This window comes from Hydra vulgaris, chromosome 10 (genome assembly GCF_038396675.1).
Source record: "Hydra vulgaris chromosome 10, alternate assembly HydraT2T_AEP".
Lineage (NCBI taxonomy): Eukaryota > Metazoa > Cnidaria > Hydrozoa > Anthoathecata > Hydridae > Hydra > Hydra vulgaris.
The window spans coordinates 27,282,549-27,292,500 of NC_088929.1; the positions used below are offsets into that span (position 1 = coordinate 27,282,549).

A 9,952-nucleotide genomic window follows, 5' to 3' on the forward strand; every position below is an offset into this window, starting at 1 on the left:
CTTGTCCGTCATGGTATGTGTTTCGGTGTTATAGAGTTGAGAGAGGGTTGTAACCTCAACTAAAAGAGCCTCCTCGACTTAGTGGCATTCTCGGCCTTGGGAAGGTAAATTAACACACACAAAAAGCTAGACACTAATTAATAAATCCTCTTCTTTTCTTCTTGCTATGAAAATATCAGAATACTTTTCTTACTATATATGTGTGTGCGATCAAGTAACAATTACTTTAAATCAAAAAGCTTAATTGTTAGTGAGAGCTAACTTCTTTAATTAAATATTAAATTTGAAATAAATACAGTTGTTAGATAAATAATTTAACGTAAAACATTTTGCTAAAATGCGCAGTTAAATTATTTAGTAATAACAGTAAATTTGCTCGTGAGATGACTTTTTTATAACTATTTTATTTGATATCATTAAAGTATGTCTTTTATTTTAGTATACTTATCCAGTAAGTGACCTAAGAAAAGAAAAAAGCTTTTTTTAAAAATATGCTTCTTGCCATACTATACTAAAAAGATATAAATTTCGACTAGAATATACTTCGTGAGTTAAATATTATTAAAAGTAGGAAATTATTACTATAAAAATGCCGTGAAATAACAATTCGCTTGACTTAAATTCGTTAAACGTGTTTTTTTTAAATTTGTTTGTCTGGGTTAATAAAACGTGCCTCGACTGTTCAGTTTCTCTACTTATTTAACGGTCTACTTATTTAACGTGACTTGATACGTTAAGTACCCGTGCACTAATGCATGCGCAGAATTTCATTTTGTCTACTTATTTAACGATCTACTTATTTAACGTGACACCGGGTTACTAAAGTTGAATTTCCAAAAAAGTATGAAAATCACTCCACCCTATTGTAGACAGTGTTTTAAGAAAAGCCGAAAGCCTGGAAAGCCGGTAACGATGGCAGTCTAAATTCTAAGTTAAAGTGCAGTATATTTATTATTTTATATGTTATTAAATCAATCAAAAAGATATCAAAATAATTTAGTTGTGAACGATGTTAAAACAAAGTAATTCTTAAGTAGCTAACAAAAATAGGAACCATAATTCTTATCCAACCAACAAGAAAAAAAGAAGCAAAAAGAAAAGTATAACATAAATAAAAAAAGAGAAGAAAAACCAAAAAAATGTTGCACGAATTTATAGGAAAGCAAAAGATTTAAACTTACTTAAAGTTCATAATTTTTTCTTTTTGATGATTATTGGTTAGCCACATTTTTATTATTATTTTTTCGGACAATTTAATAATATTTGTAGGTTATTTATTCTCCTTACTTTACAAAATTATAATTGTATCTATATAGCTAATATATCTATAATAAAATGTAATTTATTCATATATATAAATATATTACTATATACCTATATAATTATCTATATATTTCTATAGCTTATATTAGAGATTATATACATGATATATAATATCTTTCAATTTATGTTATTATATATTTACATAAGTTTCACTTTTTAACATCTGAACTTTATTTACTATTTGTACATTTATTTCTATTTATTCTTTTCTTTGTGCTTATTTTAACGTTTAGTTTGTATATTTATTTTTATTTACTCTTTTCCTTGTGATTATTTTAACACTTTTCCCAAGTATATTTTTTTCATGTTATATGGGCTTGTTAGTGTTTTTGTTAGTTGTAAACATCTACTTAATTTCTTCAACACTGTCTACTTAACTTTGTATAATCTACCTGTACTTTGTTATATATACTGTTTTTATGCAAATCCACTTTGCCTCGTAACTACTCTCTCATTATAATCTCATCTTATTCATTATATCCTTAACCACTCTTAAGTTATTTTATTAGCCTCAATAATAAAACATTATAATAACATTTTGCCTTTCAAGTTATGAAAAATAAAAGGCTCTGCATTTTTTATTTTAAAGCTGTAACAGATAACCACAAAGCCATCTTCTGTGACTGCTACAGTTCATGGGTTCATGCTAAGTGCAACCAAATAGATTTGCTCACTTATTATCTTCTCACTGAAAACTCTTCAGAATGGTATTGTTCAACTGTATATCTAAAAACCTGCCATTTGTTCTGCTTACTGATAATTAGCTCTTAATAACATTATCATGCAAAAAACTACAAAATCATTAAATTTTCTTGTATCTTCAATTCATTCAAGAAGCATACTTAAAAAACTTAATACAATCTCTGGTTCTGCTATAAATTGTAAGTTCTATGATGTTATTGACTTTAATAAAGCTATCAAATCTAATTCAGATCTATATCTTCACCTTAACATTGCATCACTTCCCTATCACATTGCATCACTTTCCCTTCCCTATCACATTGCATCACTTCCCTATCACATTGCATCACATTGATGATCTGTGCAGTCTTATCAGCACATTAAATATTATACCCATGGCAATAGATATTACTGAATCCAACTTATACCTTAATGATACCAATATTACAGACATAACTAATAATGGATTCAATATTGAGCATTGCCCTTCTGAGGCCAAAAAAGGTGGTGCTCTTTTATATCTACAGTTTAATTTAAATTATGTAGTTTGGCATGACTTAAAGATTTACTTACCAAAATTACACGAGTCTGTTTTTGTTGAAATCATTAAGCCCCACAAAACAAATGTCCAAATTGGTTGTATATATGGTCATCCATCAATGAATCAAAATGATTTAAATACAACATTTTTAACTCCACTTTTTAAAAAGTTAAGCAAAGAACAAAAATTGATCTTTTTAATGGGTGATTTCAATGCAGATCTACTAAGCTATAGTGAATCTAATCCTTTTTCCAAATACCTTCATACCTTATGTTCTTACTCGTTTAATCCTTCCATAATCCTACCAACTCGTATAACAGCTAAATCTCAAACACTGATTGATAACATCTTTATAAACTTCTACTCTTCTGATCATCTCTCAGGTAACCTAACTATTTCTATCTCGGATCGCATGGCACAATATTTCTGTGAACAAACCAAATAAAGTTAATATTTTTTAGACGATGTCTAAAAAATTTCTAAAATCAACTGGGAGCTTATTAATTACTTATATTAAAGAATCCATCAAGCAATTTTTAAAATTATTTAATAGAGTTTTTGACTAATGTGGCCTATATAAAACTTTGACTAAAGATCAAATCAAACTTAAATCTAAACCCTGGATTTCTAGAGGCTTACTTAAATCTATTTCTGTAAAAAACAAACTCTATAAAAAATTTGCAAGATGTAAAAACATTAGTGCTAAAAATGAACTTTTCACAAAATTTAAATTCTATAGAAATAAAATTAGCCACTTATAAAAAAGTAGTAAAAAATCATACTACATAACATACTTTAATAACAACATAAACAACATGAAAAATACTTGGAAAGGCATAAAAGATATCATAAATAATAAAGCATCACTACATAAAACATCTACTCAGCTAAATCATCATAGACCATGCCACTGTTTTAAATATATTTAATAACTACTTTGTCTCTATTCGTGAAAAACAACTCAATAAAATCATGCCATCAAAACGTACTTACAGTGACTTTCTTAAGCTGCCTAAATGCTAATTCTTTCTTTATTGACCCTGTGAGTGAGGATGAGGTATCTAGTCTTATTAATAATGCTCTTAAAGTTATGGACCTATCAGCATACCAACATTTTTTCTTAAACTTACTTCTCACATAATCTCCAAAACTCTTAGCACTATGATAAATAAATCTTTTAAAAGTGGCTAATTCCCTGAAGTTTTTAAAGCAGCTAAAGTCATTCCAATTTATTAAAATATAACCCATTTCCCTTCTTTACAACCAAAGCAAACTTTTTAGAAGGCTATGCATAACAGCCTATACAAGTTTCTAGAATAATTTAAATGCTTGAACCAACATCAATACGGATTTCGAAGCAAACATTCCAGAACCCTCGCGCTTGTTGAAATTACTTAGAAGATTAGAAGAGCTCTAGATAATAAGCACTTCGCATGTGGGTTGTTTATAGATTTGAAAAAAACTTTTGATACTGTGGAGCACTCCATCATTCTCACAAAATTGGAATACTATTGAATTAGAGGCATCCCACTAAATGGTTTACTTCATATCTCCAAAACAGGACTCAGTTTGTTTCCATTAATGGAACTAAATCTGATTTACAGAATAGCTCAAATGGCATCCAATAAGGTTCAGTTTTAGGACCACTTCTTTTTCTTCTTTTTATTAATGACTTAAATACTTATTTTAAATTTGCAACTGCTTACCATTTTCCTGATTATACTAACATGCTACTGGTTGACAAATCACTTTAAAAAAAAAACAAATATATTAATCATGATCTTGGAAATCTTGTTCAGTGGCTTTGTTCTAATAAATTTTCTCTCAATTCTAACAAAACAGAGCTGATAATCTTTGAATCCTATCTGGCACCAATTAATAAGCACTTAAATTTCAGGCTAAGCAGACAAAAAATTTATCAATTAGACTCTATTAAATATCTTGGGATTAAAATTGATTCTAATCTTTTTTTTCAAGGCCATCTGAATGACTTAGCAATGAAACTCAGAAGATCTAATAGAATGCCAGCCAAAGTTCGCTATTATGTAAATCTAGAAACTCTGCTAAATATATAATGCTATTTTTGGGTCCTATCTAAGATATGCATTTTAAGGTTGTCCCATCTCCAAAATTAAGCTTTGAAAATAATATATTCTTAGTTCAATAAATTTAAATCTAATGTGCTATACCTAATTTCTAATATATTAAAATTAAGTGACCTTGTGATATTCCTTAACTGTCAATTTGTCTGGAATTATCATCACAAAAACTTTTCCCTATCATTTAATAATTTCTTTACAAGTACAATTTGTCACTATCCTCTTTGCTCCATCAGTAGCTTAAACTTAGTTATTCCAAAACACCACTCTGCTAAATATGGAAATAAATCCATTAAATATCATACTATTACCTCATGGAACACACTACCTCCTGATCTAAAATCTCTTAAATCAATCTCTGAATTCAAAATCAAGGTTTTTAATTATTTGTTAAAAAAATACAATTAAATATTTCTACAAATTAATATTCGAATTCTTTATTATGTATATCAATTCATGATCCTTTAGTTTTTTATTTGATATTTTTAAGAATTTGAAATTACGTACTAAATGTTTGTTGTCGCTGTCATTATTCACTAAATTTTTGTTGCTGCTGTTATTGTTCTTATTTATGAAATTCTCTTTTTATTATAATTGTTATCATTTTATTACTATTATTATTATTATGATTATTGTTGTTGTTGTTATTATTATCATTATTATTATAATTAATGTTATTTTTATCAGTTATTATAACTGTTTCATCAATGACTATAAGGTTATGTTGTATATTTAGGTATTTACTTTATATTAGCTCCAATTTTTGTTGGACATTTTCTCTAGTCTCATTTTCTTGTTCTTGATAACTGTTTCATTACTATAAATGTTACGTTCATTATATTTGTTTAAACGGTTTTTTTAACGTTTTTTATTCTTTGATAATGGCTCTCACTATATGCGCCAAAATATCACGTAAAAAAAATTAAGAGTACAAAAACCCAGTGACTAATCTATTACAAAAACAATTTTTTAAACATTTTATGGTGTTTGAGATTAGAAGATGATAGAATAAATTTTTTTTTATTCTTAACTTAATTTATATTTATCGATAAATTTCAAGTTTCATAGTATTATTTCTCAGCGTTCTAAAATTATGACCATATTAAGGTTAAGCCCTTCTTAAATTGAGGTGGTTACCAATTTTATATTTTTTTAATTTTTAAAAGCTGAGATAATATGAAACTTACAATTTAGCGATGAATATAAATTAAGTTGAGAATAATAAAAAAAAAACATTTTATCAACTTGTTGCTCTCACGTTTGGGGCACCGGGATAGGGGATAAAATTTTAAGGTTTTTTTGTTCCCAGCCTCCAATTGTTGCACTTTTTTTTGCAAAGCATCATTTTTTGACATTGAGTAGTTTTTAGGGATCCCTGCACATGATTCACTTAGATATTTGGGCACCTAAAATTTTTTCTTAAAAACACAGAGGTTTTTAAAAAGTATCAAAATTGCTCGTATTACCCAGACCACTTGGTAATATGATCACTTTAAATTTGCTCAAAAAAATAACATTAATAAAGTAAAAAAATGTCAACCTGACAATTAGAACTAATTTTTGGAATATAATGATTCGTTATTAATAAAACTTATCTTTAAAAGATCAAATTTAAAGCCACTTCTTTGATGAAACAATACGACTGTTTTCCGCATTAAAAAAAAAAAATTGTTGGTAATTTTTTCAAGTTTATTAACTCAAAGGATTAACTTTAAAACGATGAAAATTCAAATTTTTTGAACTTAAATTACAGAAAAATATTTAGTACTGTTAAAATATCAAAATTTTTCACTTTTTTTTGTTTTTATTTAAAAGGCACTTAAGGTGGTTCATCACAAAAAAAAAAATTTTTCCATGAAATTTTTTGCTTTTAATTGCAAACAAACTATTAATTACAGCAACTCAAAAAAAATTTTAAAAAATCCATAATGAGCAAAAATAAGTACATTTTGATGAAAAATCACAGCAAACCTCAAACCTAATAACTCGAGAAAATCTTGTTCATTTTTTATAAAATTTATCAATTCTTTTCTATGCATATTGTACTAGAGAATGAGCGAAAAAAATAAAATTACTGAAGATAATACTCGTTTTTTATTCATTTGTGTAAACATTTTATTAAAGCTATTTTTTTTTTCGATTTTGTTTCGCCTTTTAGTAAAACAGTTATATAAATATACAACAAGATAAAAAACTGCTTCGCTCATCCTCTAGAGAACATTATTAGGAACATTTCTTAAAATTTGAATAAAAAAGAACAAAAATTCAAAGTGTCGTAAAAACCGTTTTAAATAATAGTTATCTTTAAAAAGCTCCTACAGAAAAGATTTTTGTAACATCTGCTTGGCCTTCAATATCAATAAGTCCTTTTTTAATAGCTCTTATAATTTTTCTGCGTTGTTTTGCACCATTAGTGGATTTTTTTGTCCAAATTTTAACTCTTGAACTATCTCTGCAAAATAAAAGTTTAAAAATAGGTTGATGACAAAAAATTCCATATTGGTTAAAGACTGAGTCTTTAACTAATATGGAATTTTAACAGTAGTTTTGAAGTTTAAAAAAAGGTTGACTACATAAAATTCCATATTGGTTAAAGACTGATTCTACTCCAAAAGATCCTTCATTAAACTGCAATATTGCTGAATAGTTACCAAGTTCTAATAAAGTTCTACTGACATAAATATTTTCTGGACATTTTTTTCAAATTATATGATTCAGCACCTCATTTAAACTTTGCCCATATAAACACTTTTTTGACCATGTAAACACTTTTTCAACAACTCCTAAGATAATAACTCCACAAAAACAGAGTGAAGTATTAGATGGATCCACTTTGGAAGGTTTATATTTAGTCTATATGTCACATTTAGTTCCAATTTCTTGTACTTGCACCAACTCACACTACCTGTTGGGCAATATTTATGCGGTATTTATTATCATCAAACTCAGTGCAATGCCTTAATATTGCCAAATTTGACTTTTTCATTCTGTGGATTGCATTTTTATTGCTACGTATGGCCATTCTATTGTAATGTGCATTGAATTAATGTTTTTTTTGTTAATTTCCCTTTTCCTGATAAGGATGTCAATGTTCCTTTATATTCTTTGACCAGATTTCTTAGTCTTGTCCCAAGGCGCTTTTGGACATGACCTTCACACTCCAACTTTTCTGGAATGATACCATATTTCTCATATGGGCTACTTTTAACTACTTCCTTATAGGATGAGGTATTGCCATCTCCAAGGTATTAAATATAAATTAAACCATGCTTTTCAATTGAACGTCAAAATATTTCAATCGCACCTATTGCTTCCTTTATGGAACATTTTCCACTTGATAAATGATCAAGGTTTTTTTTATCATAATCAAAATTAATGTTATTATTTTTCAATGCATCTTAAGTTGCACATTTTTTGCAATGCTTTGAAAAGACATGAATATAGATACATTTCCCTGCGTTTATTGAAGTGACAATTCCGTTCATCGAGTTAAATCCATGTGTCTGCCATGTACCATCTACTGAAACACAACATAATGGATATGGCTTAGTAAGCTCATAAAACAAGTTTTCTTTAATCTGACAAGCAGCTTATCACATACTTTGTTCTGCAGCTTTTTCATAAGCTCCATGTAAAGACTCTGAAATGGAATTATAAGTTTTGCACTGAATTGAAAACATATTCATACATCGTGAAACGTTTACTAATAATTTGTGCCCCTGCCAATTGCTCGAAAAGCAGCCACAGCTCTAATATTTGTTTCAAATTTTGTTCGACCTTGAACTCTATTAATATTAACACATTCATTGGATGTATACATTTCTTTATTGTATTTGCAGGCATTACAAGTCAAGCTTAACTTATGCACATATCCCATTCTAGATAAAAGCTTGTCAACTAAACTAAAATCATTTGAACTACACTCTGGACAACAAAAACAATCATTTAAAAACAACTTTAGAGTTTAAAGTTCATAATAATATTGTAGTTCTCATTATCATAGCACAAACTTGATTTCAATTTAATTCTTCTTTAAGGCTATTGAATTGAGAAGTGTTATCTTTTTCAGAAAGTAAGTTGTTTTCTTTCTTTTTATAAAATAATTTACGACGTTTCTTTCCTCGTGACAGATTCTTACTATATCCAAATTAAAAGCTTTAGAAACAAACTTTAAGACAATATGAAAGTCACAGAGAATTATTTAAGTAACGCAGAAACTTTACCCTAACAAGTACACTGTAAAACAAAATTTTTATTTTAATATATCCCATAATGCAGTTATATTTCACATAACAGATTCAGAAAAATAATTATAATTGAAAGGCCTATAATTTTATAATATACGCGCACATAAGAATGAATAAACACGCATATAAGGATGAATAAATGCGCATATAAGAATGAATAAACACGTATATAAAAATGAATAGACGCGCATATAAAAATGAATAACCCTGTGAGTTATTATTAATAACAACGATAAGAGTTTTAATACAAATAGAAAGGTAACATTTTTATATTTAAAAAAAAAACAAAAAACATACAAGTCCTCGAATATTTTTTTTTGATAATCGTTTTGTATTATTTTTACACATTTGTATGCTTTATAATACATGGAGACAACAGATGCTCCAAATTTTTAATACGCGGAGGCCGCAAATGCTTCAAATCATCACTCAGCTGAAAAAGTACACATCACTCTTTTGCATGCAGGAGACTGCAGATCTTTTAAAGATGAGGCTGGCGAAAAATCAGATCAAATCCTTTACACTTTTTTTAAACCTAATTTTTTTTTGAGTGTATTGACTTTTATTAGAGTGTAATGATTTTTATACAGAGTTTAATCAAGAGACTATTGTTGTCTAAAGAAGTTGTCGTTTGTAAAATCGAAATAGTTTTTTTTTTTTTTTTTTTAGTAAAAGTAATTATAAAAAATGTATATATATATATAATTTATATATATATAAAAAATTTTATACAACTTACATGCATATTGAATAATTTATATGCATGGTTAATTAAAATGTATGTAAAACTTTCAGAGAGTGATGAGATGTAAACTTAAGAACTGATAGGCTGTCATCATGTGGAGCAGGTACTTTAGATAGTTGTATGTCTGAATATTGAAGAGCTTGTCTCTTTAAATCTTTTATGTACTTTGCAGGCCTCAGAATTAGGAAAAATAAGGTCTGAATAATTTGCTGACGTTAATCTGTGCGAGGCCATCAGATTGGCAGAAAAAAATGAAATTTGTGTTGTAGCATACTGGTGAGAGCTACATTTCAAAATATAAACTTGCTGCAGATTT

At 27.8% G+C, this 9,952-nt stretch overlaps 1 protein-coding gene across 1 annotated transcript in view; it reads right to left on the reverse strand.

Moving 5' to 3' along the window:
- LOC105846200 (uncharacterized) overlaps positions 1-9,952 on the reverse strand; it is a 108,791-nt gene that overhangs the window by 12,175 nt on the left and 86,664 nt on the right. The gene's annotated exons all lie outside the window — the stretch shown is intronic.